A 17,971-nucleotide genomic window follows, 5' to 3' on the forward strand; every position below is an offset into this window, starting at 1 on the left:
TTTGAGAGGCTGACCTCTTCCTCCTGTCCGCGGGAGACGGAATTTCACTTCAGTCCCTCAGATCCTGCAATAAGCTCTCCAGGTTTAGTCAGAGACTCAAGGGGCAGCCTTCTGAGGGGTCCTTTCCATTCCTGTGGTTGCTGAAGCCTCAGGATTCAATGTACAGTTCAGTGATTCTGACTCCTGCTGGGCTCCCTTTAACTAGAAATCCATTCTTTGACTGATCTGGACATCATCATGTCCTCTTTGATTGGTCAGGGAACCTGAAAGCGGGATGCAATTGCCATGGACAAGTTAAAAAGCCACAGCAAAGCCCACTTCAATGACAAACAGGTTCCTGACCCGGTATTGGCCTCCCACTTTGTGCAGATCTGTTCTGTTACGATTCCGCCCAAAGAACCTGCAAAGGAAATAGACAGGGTTAAGTGAGTGGGGAAGAAGTTGGTAGCTGGAATATGACATGGAGAAATGTGAGGTTATCCACTTTAATAAGAAAAACAGAAAAACTAAAAACTTCAAATGGTGAGAAACTATTCAATGTTAGTATCAGACAGATGTGGGTATCTTTGTACAAGAAACACCGAAAGTTAACATGCAGGTACAGAGAGTAATTAGGAAGGCAAATTGTATGTTAATGAAGGGTCACCAACCTGAAATGTTGGGCTGTATTTTCCTGTGGGTACTGGGGCCTAAATTCATTGAGGTCCGGAGCTCATGGAAGGCCTCAGCATGCTCACCAGAACAACTATACATGAGGCAGCCTCCTAATTGGTGGGAGGACCAGAGAAGCGAGACGCCCAATAGGAGACCCGCAGCAATGTCCGGACAGCACCTCAAAAGGAAGGCACACACAAAGGCCTTCTTCATCCGTAGTGTAAAAGATGATAAAGTATTGTGAGGGGCCTCAGGGTAGAGAGTTGAACACTCCAGAAGAGCGTTTGTGGCTACTCCTAGACACCTGTGAGCATTGCAGCCCCCTAATTCTACCAATTAATTAACTGCCCATGGCCCGCTGATCTCCCAGCAAGAGGTTGCTTCCACAGTGTTGCCAGGCTCCTAATAAAGCAGGGTTGGTGGGGTGGGGGGTTGCTATTTGACTCTGAAGAAGTTGTGGCACTGGGGGAAAATGGCCCTTAATTGGGACCTTAATTGGCTTTATTGCATGCCCACCTCCCTGGAGTGGGGTGCCAATTCTCTTGGTAGCCCATCCCTGGGGAAATCACCCACAGATGAGACAGCATCAGGGAGAGGTTCCGATTGTGGTCCCTGCTCTTTTCCCGCCAACTCCTCCCCCCCCCTCCCCGCCCCCACCCCCAATCCCCCCACACCACCTCCAAATCCATGGGACTATGAAAAATCGGCTGAGTCACTCTCTCTGCAAATGCTGCCAGACCTGCTAATATTTCCAGAATTTTCTTTTATTTCACATTTCCAGCACCTGGAGTACTTTACCCTTGTTGTGTTGGCCTTTTTTTGCAAGGGATTTGGAGTACAAGAGAAAGGAAATCTTGTTGCAATTCTACAGAGCTTTGGCGGGATCATGCCTGAAGTACCGTGTAGGGTCTCTCTACATTAGGAAAGATATACTGGCCTTAGAGAGGTGCAATGAATGTTCACTAGATTGTGTCTTGGGATGAGATGGTTGTCCTATGAGGAGAGATTGTGTAGAGTGGGCCTAAACTCTCCAAAGTTTAGAAGAATGGCAGGTGATGTCATTCAGACATATAATATTCTGAAGAGTCTTGACACGGTAGAGGTGAGATGTTGTTTTGCCTGGCTGGGAATATAGAACTAAGAGGCACAGCCTTAGGATAAGAGGTCAGTCATTTAGGACTGAGATGAGGAGAAATGTCTTCACTCAGAGGATTGTGAATCTTTGGAATTCTCTACGCCAGAGACCTGTGGATACTAAGTCGATGACTATATTCAAGTATGAGATCGATGGATTTTTTGGCCTTTAAGGGATATGGGGATTGGATGGGAAAGTTGAGTTGAGGTGGAAGATCAGCCATAATGTTATTAAATGGTGGAGCAGATTCAAGGGCCCGTGAATTTGCTTACTGGCCAGCAAGATGTTATAACCCCTTTTAATATGAGCCAGTAGGTGACTAAATGCAATACCAGCGCAAAAGGAGGAAATATAATCAAGGAGAATTTTAATATAGTTAACTGCAGCCAGGCAGGTCCTTCTATTCTCAGAACTAATCATGATTGGAATATTGAATGAAATGCTAAATGAACAGAAATCTGGCATAATGGATCTCCACCCATTTTTGCAATCATTTGTATTGACTTTATGACAGTTATTAAGGTGTAATTGATCTGAAAATCTACCGTAATGCTATAAGACCAGCCAACCGACATAGACTTTTGATCCACAGTTGGCCTGAGCTACAACACAGGACCATATGGCATACTTCAAACATCCCATCTTCAGAGCCAAAGTGATAAAGAAGAGTGGAATGAAACAGCATCAAGAGTCTCTAAAGAGTCCATTCGATGTTGCAAAAGCATCAAGGTTTAATGCTAGCCCAAGAAAGACTTCCTGACAAAAGGGGAAAAACTCTGACATTATCTCCTCGAAGGTAGCATAATATCTACCAGGTAAGGCTGAACTGAGATGGAATGGAATGTAGTTTAATGTGAATTTGAAGTACCTTAAAATGTGGTCATTTTCTAATGGAATGCAATGCACTATTTATTGTTTATCCCTTCTAATTCTGTGGTTATTTTGGCTTTAATAAAAGATAGAAAGTATAAAACTTAATTCAATAATCATTTTACTGTATTTATTTGTATTATTCCCCCTCTGGATCTCCTCATGCTCCACGTTATGGTTAAAATACAGAGTGGTCAGTTAATTAAGGACCCTGTCGGTAGTGTTCGGTAACCTGGTGTTTGAAGTTTCATCTCATTCTATATAGGAAAGCCTTGGCCTTTGCATGATCCTTTTATATGAAGGCTTGGCAAAACTGAGGCACTCACTATGTGGCAAAATGAGAAGCGCAACACCCTACCAAACTGAAGCTCAGTGTGTTGTAAAATGCATGACCAAACAAAAAGAGAATTACTTGACCAAGTGTACTGTTAACTGTATCTTTCGCACTTTTGCAATTAGCTATAATCTTCATTATAAATGTTCTTGTTTTTCTCTGTTTGTACCACATAACAGAATTCTCAAGAATAACTACACTGATTTAAGTCCGCTCAACTGTGACTGGATCAATGCTATTCAATTACATGTGTCACACACACTGATAATGTGTGATTTCATGTCCCTGCCTCAACTTATCTGCTGCTGAAACCCTCATCCAAGCCTTTGTTTCCTCTAGACTTAGCTATTCCAATGCTTTCCTGGCCAGCCTCCCACATTCTCCCCTCCATAAACTTGAGGTCATACAAATCTCTGCTGTCCGTATCCTATCTCATGCCAAGCCCCATTCTCCCATCACCTCTGTGCTTGCTGTCTTAGATTGGTTCCCAGTCAAGCAATGCCTCAATTTTAAAATTCTCATTCCTCCATGACCACGTCACTCCCTATCCCTGCAATCTCATCACACAACCCTTCGAGACATCTGAACTACTCTAATCCTGACCTCGTGAGATCCACAATTTTAACCAGTCCACCATCAGCGTCTCTACCTTCAGCTGCCAAAGCCCTTTGGAATTCACTCACTAAACCTCTTCGCCTCCTCTCTCTCCTCTTTTAAAGCACTCCTTGAAACCTAATTCTTTGCTGTCACCTGCCTTAATATCTGCTTATGTGGCTCAGTGTCAAATTTGGTTTGATAACGCTCCTGTGAAGCACCTTGGGATATTTTACTATGTTAAAGATGTTATGTAATTGCAAAGGGTATATGTTGTTTTTAAATTTCTCTTGTAAAAGCTATTATCACTGTTATAAGTCTTCTGCAATAATAGTGGTAAACATTTTATGTTAAATCATTAGCAGACACGAGTCGTTGGTTGCACATTGACACTATTAAACTCCTCAGCTTATAACAAGCTAGGGGCTGAATAGTACATATGCTGAAAACTGAAATAAAGTGTATTCACTTCACAACACAGAGAGTGACTGCAAAGATTCCCTCTGGCTCAAGAGAGACATGAAAAATACTTAAAAACAAACATTGTGATGAAGGCACTCTGGTGGCTGACAAACACAGCTGAGGGGCACACTGAGCAAAGACACGGCACTCTGCGATATGGGAGAGATCACAGGAAGCAACTTAACCCACTCTGCTCTCCAACATCTCCCTGAAGACAACATAAGACGACAGACTGTTCTTCCATGTAGCCAATGATGTATCTAAATTGAGAGGAAACAACCCAAAGGGGTGCAAGTAACTAAAAATGTTGGAAACTATTGATGTAGAAATATAGATATTTAAGATTCTGATGTGAGGGTTCAGCAGAGACATCTCTGCTTCTGTTGTGGTTGGGTTGCACTGTAAAAATATTACCAGGCCTTAAGAATTTGGCAATGGCTCAACTTACACTTACTGGGACAAGATGCAATGAAGACAGTCCTGACATTCTCACCTTGCATCTTTGAATATTTGACTCCTGTGTGCTGACGGCAGCGCACACGCCATCAGTTCTCAGGCTCATGTCATGGAAATGCAGCGGAGTTCCTAACAGTCATAAGATTCAAGGAGGATGGTGACAACATGCAGTGAGGACATTCCATAGATCTTCACATCGCCTTTGTGAACATCTGACTCTTGTGTGGCTGACGCCAGCTCAGTTACGCTCTATGATCAGGGTCATATCATGGAGACACAACTGTGAAACTTTAAGTGCACCTGATCCTTTGGCAGCCTTCATCACCTGTATCCTTCAGGGCCACACCATCACCAGACACAGATTCTGAAGAGATGTGGGGCCAGCCCCACCTCAAAGGTACTGAGAGTACACAGGGAGAATGACGGAATTCTGTGACGCCTGCCCATGACATTCTGGCAGCAATGACAGGCACCATCGAGGTGCAGGCATCACTAATGTGTCCAGTAAGCTTGAACTGAAGAGGCCCTGGGCTGAGACACTTGCCTTTATCTTGTGCAGAAACCAAGGTTTCACATCTGAATGATACTAACACTGCTCATCATAACAGGGAGCAATAGGCAAGGGGACATTCTTGGAAGTTTATTTATAATAGTAAATATTATGTACATGTGATTAACGCCTGTGCCCACGTGGTGCAACTACATCTTCTTAATCTTCCTTTTCCTGTTGCTACATCTTTGTCCTCCCTGATATCCACAGCAAAGGTGGAGGCAGCCTGCTGACTGCTGCGCCCTGTCTGTGATGACCTTGGTGGGCATCCTCCGGAAGGCCAAGACCTGGAGGGACCTGGCCTGCTTTGGGTATCCTGCTGTGGGTCAGGTGCACCCTCTCAGCCTGTGGAGCTGGAGATGATGGGGTCACAGGAAGAGAGGATTTGGATGGGCCGGACATTCCCAGAGTCACCTGGGTGGATGGCCCCAGGGTGTCGAGCTGCTGGTCCTCCTCCCTATGGGTGCTCAAAGGCCCCTGGCTGACTCCTTGAGGAGGAGGGGAAGCTGGAGTGAGATCAAGCTGCCCTGCACCCCTCTCGCGTTGACACTGTTGGAGGCCAACTATGCCCGCGCAGCAGTGTAGGACCAATGTCCTGGACCAAGGTCTCCATAGTGGCTGCCATCCTGCCAGTGTTGACCTCGGTGCATTGGCATGCCAGCGCTCTCACCTCACACTGACTCCTCCATCATCCCTTGCAATCTGAGGAGTGCACCAGACATCCCTTCCTGATGTTCCTGTGATTGTCTTTAAAGATGCACCAACTGATTGAGGACCAACTCCGGAGGCTCATTGCCTGACTCGGACTCAGCACATTCCTTGCATCTAGCAGTCCTCTGAGTGCTGGCAACTTTGGATGTCCCTGCCTCCTCCTGCTGTGCAACAGGATATGTTGCTGTGCTCACCAGGCTGTGATCCTGAGGCTGCTCTACACTAAGGTGTGTGTCGCTGCACTGGTGGAAGATGTGGGTGAGCACCATGACAGGTCTTCAACGGTGCTGCCCTCAGATTCCTCATCCGAGGTGCTCTCAACACTGAGGTCAGGGTCAAGGATGCCTGAGGATGATGTGTCAGATGTGCCTAGGAGAAAAGGTGGAGATTATTAGTGCTTTGCTGCCATGTTACACACAGAACAGTGGGCTCAAACTAGCGTTGACAGGGGGATGATGTGCTGCAGGATCTTCATTTGGATGCTTACAACCGATCTCGCTCTCACCGCAAGAACAGTCCACGTCCTCTCTGGCCAGCACCAATGCGCAACTCTCAAACGGAGTGAGGGCCTTGATGTCTTACACTCCACCCCCAGGTCTGGGACCTCTCCCAGTGATTATGTGTGATCTTGGCCTGCATAAAGACAGATGGAGAGAGTGTGAGCAAGGCACATGCCAGGCCAAATGAGAAGGATGCCAGATGTGCATGTGTGCTGAGTGGAACCTTGGAGGGGATGAGGAGGCAATCTCCAGAGGAGATGAGGCCAGATGGATATGTGAGAGGGTGTATGAAAGAGTGAGTGATGATGTCCCTTGAGCTGGCAGTGAGTGAGATGCCAGTGAATTTGTGATGGGCTGGTGAGTGGGTGAGTTGAGAGTGACGAGATGGTTGACTTACCTGGCGGCATTGATGATATCATTGATCCTTTTTCTACACTGGATAGCTGACCTTTTGTGTACAGCATTGGCACTGGCCACCTCTGCCACCACCTCCCAAGCTGAAGTGGTGAGACTGAGGAGCCTCCTGCAGCCAGTGAAGGCTAGAGGACATCACAGTGGGCCTGCACAATGTCCAAAAGGCGTTCCAGGGATGTGTTACTGAATCAGGTGGCTGCACTCTTCTTGGCTTTTGGGTCCATGTCTTTACTAGAACAGTCCTGGGCTGCAAGCAATGAGAACTGTGCGTGCGGCTGCAGTTTCAATATGGCACCCGGAATGAGGAGTCGGCGAGGTAGCGGCATGGCGGGGAAATCGGAGGCCACCCACCAGCGAGACTGCATTTTCCCCATGACTACATAATTTATGAGACGGGAAGGAGACAATACAGTGTGAAAAGCCACCATTACAGCCAGCGGGTAAAACATTGATTTTCACACCCCCTACTGCACTTCTGCAATTCTGGGATGATTCTACCCATTGACCTCTTTACTTTAGTTGGTCCACAGATATTATGAGAGGGGAAAGTGCTAAACTTATGGTCTGAAGAATTGAAATGTTTCCATCACAATGTTCTTATCAGGCTGCTCTTTTGGTTGGAATTTGAAGAATTCCAATTGTGCTTGCCATAGCTGCCAGCTGAAAGGAAACTTAGTTTAGGAGGACAGAACAATCAAAAAATGTATTATTAAATCCTTGTACTACAAGCATTTCAAAATGAATTACAGAACAATCTTACTAACAGAAGTCATCAAGGTGATTGGATAATTATTGGGTCATCAATTCAACACTCAATTCCATATGAACAGGTAAAGGAACCAAGCCTAGCAATTTATAGTTACTCACACAATTTATTGACTGACAGATTGAAAAGAAACAGTGCTTTGTTGAAGATTAATCCTTTCAACATGAACACCTACCTCTAAAAGGTCATTTGTGTTTATTTTTTCAACAGCAGTGCTGTGTCAGCCAAAATATAGACAGTTTGTGGTTGTTAATATAATATGACAGCACTTCTTTTCAGATATTACTGACATCATGCAAGAAATATGTGCCATTTTGATAATACAGTTAGCTTTCCAAATAAATCATAGTAAATCAGTATTCATTGAACTTATGAACTTGGCAACTCACGCAGTTGAGTTCAGTTTTAATTACACCATGAGCAGGATTTCCCGGTCGGTGTGTCCACACGCCGACACGTAAAATGATGCGGGATGACGTCGGGCAGAATTCCCTACGCTACCCCGTGTCATTTCAATTTTCAGGTCGGCGGGGGCGCAGCTGAATCAACTGTGCACCCCCCCGCCTGTCAATGGCCTATTGAGGCCATTGAAAAAGTAATTTACATCATTAATGGACCTGCCCGTCCAACCTTAAGGTTGGTGGGCAGGCTGGGAGCCCTGGCGGGCTTCAGAGTAAGCACAAAACCTCATCCACCTGTGGGATGAGGTTTCATGTAGGTTTTTAAAAATGTAATAAAAGTTTAACTAAAAGCGATGGACATGTCCCAACTCATGTGACAGTGTCACATGAGGGGACATGTCAGGGAGATTTTATTATTCTATTTTTAACATTTTTAAATTTGGAGTGGGGTGCATTTGTGTGTACTGGAAGCTACATATATTAGTACATCGGGCCCAGTTCTTTGCAAACAGAAAGAACATGCACATACATTGCACCTGTTTCAGCTAAACAAAATAAGTGATAGCCATTCGCTGGTATACTTCTCAGGGCAATGCCTTGACCAATCAGCGTCAAGCCGCCTGGTTTAAATTTCAAACAATGCTTGGCAGTTAACTGTCAGTTATCATCACTGGTGCATTCTCCATGGCAACGCCTCTACCAATCAGAGTCCACTTGCCAACCAATCAGCACTCTCTTCTCATAGGGAAGAATTTTACGTTCCGTACGTGGGCGCACACCTGACCCGAATGGGCATAAAATCGCGCAAGATGACATTGAGTGAGCATCCCAACGTCATCACGCACTCACATCATATTTCGCTCAGCGGGCATGCGCGGCAGTCGGAATTAAGTGGGCAATTAAGCCCATTAATGGTGCAATTGCCTGCAATTTTTCATGACCTGTCCAACCTTACAGTTGGCGGACGGGTGAATTGGCCAGGCGGCCTCTACGTTTTTGATGAAATCTCATCTAAGGGCGGGATGAATTCTCCGTTAAAAGAAATATCTGGGGACAGCATTTTTATGAGGTGGCTATCAGGTGCTTGATTGTGCTGCATGGACATTTTTTGCAGCTTTTTTGTGCTTTATTTAATTGTTTGCAGGTCTGCAGCTCCCTGAGGCAGCTGTCTGCCTTCAGGAACTTCTCTTGAAGCACTCACCATGCCTGAGGTGATGTTGTCACTCACCCTCTTCCTGGCCCCACCCCGGCAGCGCTGAGCTTTTCAGTGCACGTTTCAATAGGCACCCATTTCCCGACCGCTCCTGGGCCTGAAGATCGCATGTGCCGACGAGGGAAACAGATAGGCCATACAGTATAAATTGTTGTTTTCCCTTTATATTAGTGTTCTTGTGAAATGTCCTAATGAGTGCAAAACAAAAAGCATCAACATGTCTCTTTTTTCAGCAATACTCAAGTTTTGTACTACCAAACAACTATAAATCATAATAAGCAACATGAATCATGGGAACATACAAAATAATCCTTCAAGTACCATTGACTGATGAAGTCGGCATAGAGTTGCGCTCGCATGTTCACATGCACATATTTTTAAAAATTTGATGAATTTCAATGTTCAGTGGAACGAGGAATCTCTGTTGCTGTCGAATGAAAATCTTTTTCCACTCAATGTCAAGATCAAACACTCACGGTAATGTATAATGCTGGCCAGATCATAAGATAGCTATGGTTGCAGATAACCATTCCATCCAACCTAGATCTAGAACCCAAAAAGAACATACAATTCTCTCCTCCTGCCTCCATCATGACATCCAGCTGTACCATCGATAATTCCAGGATTTTTGTAATCTACCTTTTGTGTCAGTCACTCTTCATGTGAAGAAAATCTTATATTTGCCTTTTACAGTTTAAAAATGTGATCCTGTGGTTTTCTCATTTACCTATATCATTTATTCTATCTCTATGAGGGTTCCTCACATTGTCCTCCTTTAAAGGTTTAATGACCCAAATATTCCTACCCTTTCTCCTAAATTCAGTCCATCTTCTCTACTTAAACATCTGTTTTGTGTCTCGATGTTAGAATAAAGAAAGACGAGGAAAGAACTTGCATTTATATAGCACCTTTTATGACCTCAGGACATCCCAAATTACTTTATAACCAATTAAGTACTTTTGAAGTGTAGTCACTGCTGTAATGTAGGAAATGTGGCAGTATATTTGCACACAGCAAAGGTCCACAAACAGTAATGTTATTATGACCAGAGCATTTAGTGATGTTGTTGAGGAATAATATTGATCAGAAGACCAAGAAAACTCTTCTGACCTTCCTCGAAATAGAACCATCGGATCTTTTACGCCCAGCTGAGAGGACTGATGAGACCTTGGCTTAACGTCTCATTTGAAAGTTGGCATTTCTGATAGTGCAACTTCAACTCAATGCTGCACTGGTGTGTTAGCCTAGATTTGGTGAACAAGTCTCTGGAGTGGAACTTTTTTTTAATTCATGGGATGTGAGAGTCATTGGCAAGATCAGCATTTGTTGCCCATCCCTAATTATCCTTGAGAAGGTGGTGGTGAGCTGTCTTCTTGAACAGCTGCAGTTCACATGGTGTAGCTCCACTCAAGGTGCTGTTGGGGAGTGAGTTCCAGGGTTTTGACCCAATGATGATGAAGGGACGCAATATATTTCCATGTCAGAATGTTGTGTGAATTGGAGGGGAAATTACAGCTGGTGGTATCCCCATGTGCCTGCTGCCCTTATTCTTCCAAGTGGTAGAGATCATAGGTTTGCCGCAGTGCATCTCGTAGATGATACTCACTGCAGCCAGGGTGTTCCAGTTGCAGAGGCAGTGAATTCTTAAGGTGATTAATAGGGCGCCATTCAAGCTGCTTGCTTTGTCTTGGATGGTGTTGAGCTCCTTGAGTGCTGTTGGAGCTGCACTCATCCATTGCACTCCTGATTTGTGCCTTGTCGATGGTGGACAGGCTTTGGGGAGTTAGCAGTTGAGTCACTCACCACAGAAATCCCAGCCTCTGGCTTACTCTTATAACTACAGTATTTACGTGGCTGGTCCAGTTAAGTCCCTGATCAATGGCGACTCCTCCAAGATGTTACTGGTGGGGGATTCAGTGATGGAAACATTAAGAGGAAGAAATTAGATCAGACAAGAGAGAATCTAACAATCTCCCCTTGACATTCAAGAACACTAACATTGCTGAATTTCCCACCATCAACATTCTAGGGATTACTATTGATGAGAAACTGAACTGGACCAGCCATATAAGTACCATAGCTACAAGAGCTGATCAGAGGCTGGGAATTCCACAGCAAGTAAGTCACCTCCTGACTTCCCAAAGTCTGTCCATCATCTACAAGACACAAATCAGGAATGTGATGGAATACTCTTAATTTGCTTGTATGATTGCAGCTTCAACACTTAAGAAGCTTAACATCACCAAGGACAAAGCACCCCTTGATCGGCACCCCATCCACACCTTAAATATTCATTCCCTCCACCACTGGTACACAGTGGCAGCAGTGTGTACCATCTACAAGATGCACTGCAGCAACTTACCAAAGCTCCGTTGACAACACCTTCCAAATCTGTAGCCTCTAAGACCTGGAAGAAGCAGGGCAACAGATGCATAAGAACACCAGCATCTGCAAGTTCCCCCCAATTCTTACACCATTGTGACTTGGAACTATATTGCTGTCACTTCACTGTCATTGGTTGCTGTCATTGGACCTCCCGCCTCAGTAACCTGCTCAGCATCTGTAAATGTAATGTCTCTATTCAAGTAAGGAGGGAGACAAAAGCAACAAACTATAGGCTGATTAGCCTAACATCTGTCATTGGGAAAATGCTGGAATCCATTATTAAGGAAGTCATAGGACATTTAGAAAATCAGAAGACAATCAAGCAGAGTCAACATGGTTTTATGAAAGGGAAATCGTGTTTAACAAATTTATTAGCGTTCTTCAAGGATGTAACAAGGAGGATGGATAAAGGAGAACCAGTAGAGGTAGTGTATTTAGATTTCCAAAAGGTATTCAATAAGGTTAGTACACAAGATAAGAGCTCATGGTGTTGGAGATAATAAATTAGCCTGGATAGAGGATTGGCTAACTGACAGGAAACAGAGATTCAGGATAAATGGATGATTTTTCTGGTTGGCAAACAATAACTAGTGGAGTGCCACCAGGACCAGTGCTAGGACCTCAACAATTTACAATCTATGTTAATGTTTTGAAGGGACTGGCTGTATTGTAGCTAAGTTTGCTAATGATACAAAGATAGATGGGAATGCAAGTTCTGAGGAGGATACTAATGGCGGAATTTTCGAGCCCTGCCAGTGGCAGGCATTGTTGCAGGTTGGACGGGGCCATTTGGAAAGCAGCCAAATGTCAATTCTCCAAATTGTCCCATCCCGCCCATGTGATGCCCACCATTGGCAAGGCTGGAAAATTCTGCCCTGAGAATCTGCAAAGGGATATGGATATGCCATGTGCGCGGGCAAAAATTTTGCAGATGGAGTATAAGGTGGGGAAACGTGAGGTTGTCCACATTTGCAGGAAGAATAGGAAAGAGGATTATTATTGAGGGGGCTGAATAGAGTAGACAGGGAGAAACTGTTCCTGCTCGTAAAAGGGTTGAGAACAAGACTTAAAATGATTTGCAAAAGAAGCAAATGTGATATGAGAAAAAACTTTTTTACTCAGCGAGTGGTTTGAGTCTGGAATGCACTACCTGGAAGTGTGGTGGAAGCAGGTTCAATCGAGACATTCAAGAGGACATTGGATAGTTATTTGAATAGAAACAATGTGCAAGGGTACAGGGAAAAGGCAGGAGAATGGCCCTAAGTCACAATGCTCATTTGGAGAGCTGGTACAGACACGATGGGCCAAATGGCCTCCTTCTGCACCGTAACAATTTTGTGATTCGTTAATCCTTGAAATTCACTACCCTGGAAAACACTGGAGGCTGGGTCATTGAATATATTTAAGGCTGAGTTGGACAGACTTTTGACCTACAAGGGAGTCAAGGGCTATGGGGAACAGAAAGGAACGTGTAGTTAAGGCCGCAATCAGGTCAACCATGATCTTATTGAATGGTGGAGTTGGCTTGAGGAGGCCAAATGGCCTACTCCTGCTCCTATTTCTTATGTTCTCATGTTCTAATTGGATGGTAAATATGGAGGTGGCCAATTAGGAGTCCGCCTCACATAAAGTTGCACTGGTGGGCACCTTGATGACAATGTGGGATCAAGACCTGCTTTTGGTCTTAATATCAGGTACCCAGTTCCATGGGAAAATTCAGCCCATAACGTCAGATATATATTTATGGTGGTAGGGGATGGGTGGCGTGGAGTTGGGATTGGACACTTCGCTTAAATATTGAAATGATGGTGGGGACATCCTGTATGCAATTTCCCAATCTTTGTTCCTGAAAGATGTACAATGTAAACAATTCTCAACATCTCAATTAGGTTTCCAGTGTTGCTTGGGTTGGGAAGACATTCAAAAGTTATCTTAAAATGCACAACAACAGAAAGGAAAGTGTTTTACCACCATTTGAGGGAGACAGTGGCATAGTGGCAGTGTCACTGAACTTGTAATCCAGAGGCCCAGGCTAATGATGTGGTGGATTCAAATCGCACCATGGCAGCTGGTGAAATTTAAATCAATTTTAAAAAATCTGGAATTGAAAGTTAGTCTCAGTAATGGTGACAATTAAACTATCATTGATTGTCATAAAAATCTATCTGGTTCACTAATGTCCTTTAGTGGAGGATTTGCAATCCTTAACTGCTCTGGCCCATATATGACTCCAGACCCATGTAATGGGTCTTAACTGGTCTCTGAAATGGCCTAGCAAACCACTCAATTCAAAGGTGATGGGGGTTGGGCAGCACATGCTGGCCTTGCCAGCAATGCCACATCCCATGAAACAATACATTTTTTTAAAATTCTAGATTATTTCATTTTTTATGCATTTTTCTATGGACACTTATGTTGTCATGAACCTTTGTGTCAATCCTTAAGTAGATTTATTTTTCTCTACCAACCACCATTACTATCATATATCCCCATCTCAGCGTTTTGAAGGACGGCAAGGAGAACAAAAGTCAGGCTGCCAAAGATCCACCAGAAGTGCCCACCTACTGGTATCCACACACTCACATAAGCAGACAAAAGTTCAGAACCTTTGACAGATGATCAATGCTTGGGAGACTCATATTCACAAGGGAGCCTGTAACAGCAGACATGAAGGCACAGAAATAGCATATGAATATCTGACTAACTGTCAATACAAATCATTCTTTGAAAGCAACCCAGTTATTGTATGCCATGCTTCAAATAGAAAAGGCATGTAAAGAACATGTCAGTGTGATCAACATCCAGGGTAGACTGATTTGCTGCATCCACCAAGATGCCACCAACCGTCCTACCATTGTTACACCGACCTGTTACCAACTGTGAGGAACGTCTTTGCATAAGGCTAGACAAATTTTTGACCTAAGGGCCACATCTGAATATGAAAAATGTATGGAGAGCCAAGTCTTACAGCACATTTGAAAAGAGGTGCTACCAAGTGCATTTATGAGCTGTTCCGCACCTGTTAGACAACACATTCTTAATTTTCAATTTTCTCAAAGAACGGTACCCTACAACCACACACTCTTCACTTTCTATTACGTTCAACATCTTCCTTTTAAAATTCTAAAGTTTAGCTGCACTTCTAGCAGGAAAAGAAGATGCTTTTACAGCTCTAATTTTTGTAAGTGCATAAACAACTAATCACTGAGATGCCATCTTCAAATGTTAAATAAATAGAATCATGGGCAGAATTTTGCCCTTGGTGGGTAGGCTCGGCAGGGATGGGCGGGGGCGGTCGGCTTCCCAGGATTAGCACCGCAATTTCACGTTGGCAGGCCAATTAAGGCCTGCCCAGCATGAAATGCAAACAGCAGCGCTGAGCGCTGCCTGTGGGGGGGAGGAGTGCGAGAATGCTGAGCACGAACTTCACGCATGCGCGCGAGTATGTGCTGCATAATCTCCCTGAGGCAGCGACCTGCCTCCAGGAGATGAAGAGATATAAAAGAATAATAAAAAGAATAAAAATGTAATAAGATATGTCCCCTCATGTGACTCTGTCACATGAGCAGGGACATGTTATTAATGAAAAATTGAAGTTTTTATTCTATTTTTATTTGATTTTGGAAACCTCATCCCGCCCGTGGATGAGGTTTCCAAAAAAATGCAAAGGACATTTGGCCTTTTTGCCTGTCCGCTAATCGTTGGACGGGCAGCAAAAACTTTACGTTAATTGATAACTTAATGGCCTTAACAGGCCTTTTAAGTGTCCGCAGGCTCGCTGTCAGCTCTGACGCGCACCTGGTAACTGAACTGACCTGTGCGTTGACGTCAGCATGCTTGGCCGACATCAACGTTGTTTCATGCTCGAGCAGATCAGGCACGCGTCCGCCCGCCAAGTGAAAATTTCTGTTCATAGAGTTATACAGCACAGAAACTGGCCCTTCGGTCCATCATGTCCATGCCTGCCATCAAGTACCTATCTATTCTAATCCCATTTTCCAGCATTTGGCCCATAGCCCTGTATGCGATGGTGTTTCAAGTTCTCATCTAAATACTTCTTAAATGTTGTGAGGGTTCCTGCCTCTACCGCCCCATCAGGCAGTGTGTTGCAGATTCCAACCATCCTCTTGGTGAAAAAGTTTTTCCTCAAATCCCCTCTAAATCTCCTGCCCCTTACCTTAAACCTATGCCCCTGGTTATTGACACCTCTACTAAGGGGGAAAGTTTCTTCCTGTCTATGACCCTCATAATTTTGTATACCTCTATCAGGTCCCCCCTCAGCCTTCTCTGCTTTAAGGAAAACAGCCTTAGTCTATCCAGTCTCTCTTCATGGCTGAAATGCTTCAGCCCAGGCAACATCCCGGTGAATCTCCTTTGCACCCTCTCCAGTACAATCACATCCTTCCTATAGTGTGACGACCAGAATGGCACACAGTATCCAGCTGTGGTCCAACTAGCATTTTACACAGCTCCAACATAACATCACTGCTCTTATATTCCATGCCTCGTCTAATAAAGGCAAGTATCCCATATGCCTTCTTAACCACCTTATCTACCTGTGCTGCTGCCTTCAAGGATCTATGGACATGTACACCAAGGTCCCTCTGATCCTCTCTACTTCCTAGGATCCTACCATACATTGTGTATTCCCTTGCCATGTTAGTCCTCCCAAAATGCGCCACCTCACACTTCTCAAGAGTAAAGTCCTTTTGCCACTGCTCTGCCCATCTTACCATTCCATCTATATCGTCCTGTAATCTAAGGTTTTCCTCCTCACTGTTTACAACACCACCAATTTTTGTGTCATCAGTGAACTTACTGATCATACCTCCTATATTCACATCTAAATCATTAATGTACACTACAAACAGCAAGGGTTCCAGCACTGATCCCTGCGGTACACCACTACTTCCAATCACAAAAACAACCTTCAACTATTACCCTTTGCCTCCTGCCACTAAGCCAATTTTGGATCCAATTTGCCAAATTGCCCTGGATCCCATGGGCTCTTACCTTCTTGACCATTCTCCCATGCGGGACCTTGTCAAAAGCCTTACTGAAGTCCATGTAGACTACATCAACTGCACTACCCTCATCTACACAACCAGTCACCTCCTCGAAAAATTCAATCAAATTTGTTAGACGTGATCTCCCCGGCAAAGCTTTGATGGCAAATCTCTGATGGCTCCCAAAGCATCACATAAGCAAATGACAGTCACAATAGCATTTTCTGTTTTTTTAACTAATCATATATTTGAATTTATGGATACTTAAATGTTATTTGCTGAGAAGGGTTTTTAATCATTTGAATTTTTGAAAGTACCGGCAAACATTTAGGACTGGATTTTCATCTGAGAGGTGGGTGCCGGGAATTGGGAAATTTCCCGGCTTGGCGCACCCACCTCGGGAGAAAGTGCCAGCAAAGACAGGATTATCATTCCAGTGGGGGTGGGATGGAGATGTGCTAACAGGTGTCAGGCTCGCCACCCTTAGAAAGAATTCGGAAGTAGCCAGAGGGGATGCTGGGTGCCAAGGCGAGCTGTTCAAAAGCCCACCTCAGTGCTGTGGGACTTTGTCCCAGTTACAATTAAAACAATAAGGTCTTCTAGCCCTCACCCCTCACATCCCCTTGCCCCCACACACTCCCAATGCCCCATCCATGCCACATCCTGCTCTCCACCCACCCCCCATGTACCCTCATACCCTCCATGCCAAGCTACAGCATGTCCCTGCTCATTCACTCACTATCCTCTCTATTTAGAATCAATGAACCCTATAGTGACAATAGGATGTTAAAAAAAGTTATAAAAAAGCTTTCGTTCATCCATAACTTCCAACTTTCTTAAAAAAACTTTCACTACAGGTCATTAAAAGTGTTGATTATCCAGACCCTTTAAAGTATCAATAGCAGGAGCTGCAAGCACTTGGAACCTCTTTATCTTATGTAAATAAACATTGTGCAACTGGCAGGATATATCAGAGAGCCAGTGTTGTCAATCAAGCAATGTTTATCCTGGGGTGGAGCTGTTTCAACAGTCCAATGGATGTCTGGGCTGTTAGTCATGCCTCATTATGCATTCTTGGCTGAGAATTAGCATGGAAGTGTCATGTTTTGGCATATGACAGGCCATGGTGATTGGGTGGAGGCGGCATGGATACGTGAGTAAGAGCTTTTTGGAGCTACCTTTTAAAAGGTTCCCTTATCCAGATTATGGTTCAAGACACTTCTGAGGTGCCATGAACCATGGCTCTTTGAAAAGCTGGCCCAACTCCATGAAAAGTGTAAAGGACTAGAACCTGCCTATCCCTGCAATGGAGCCGGCCAGTTTGGAACTGCAAGGTTCGGGCTTGCAACAAGAACCAGCCCATACCCTTAAATGGCACTGTTAAAAATCAGAAACCCCGGGGGTTGGGAATCCCAGAATCGGGTCCTGGCCTCTATTTCATCCCTCCATGGAGTCTCCCCAACTCCGTGAAAATGTAGCCCTATGCAACCAAAGGGTAACATAAGAACGTAAGAAACAGG

This window comes from Cetorhinus maximus, chromosome 1, assembly GCF_964194155.1.
Source record: "Cetorhinus maximus chromosome 1, sCetMax3.hap1.1, whole genome shotgun sequence".
Classification (NCBI taxonomy): domain Eukaryota; kingdom Metazoa; phylum Chordata; class Chondrichthyes; order Lamniformes; family Cetorhinidae; genus Cetorhinus; species Cetorhinus maximus.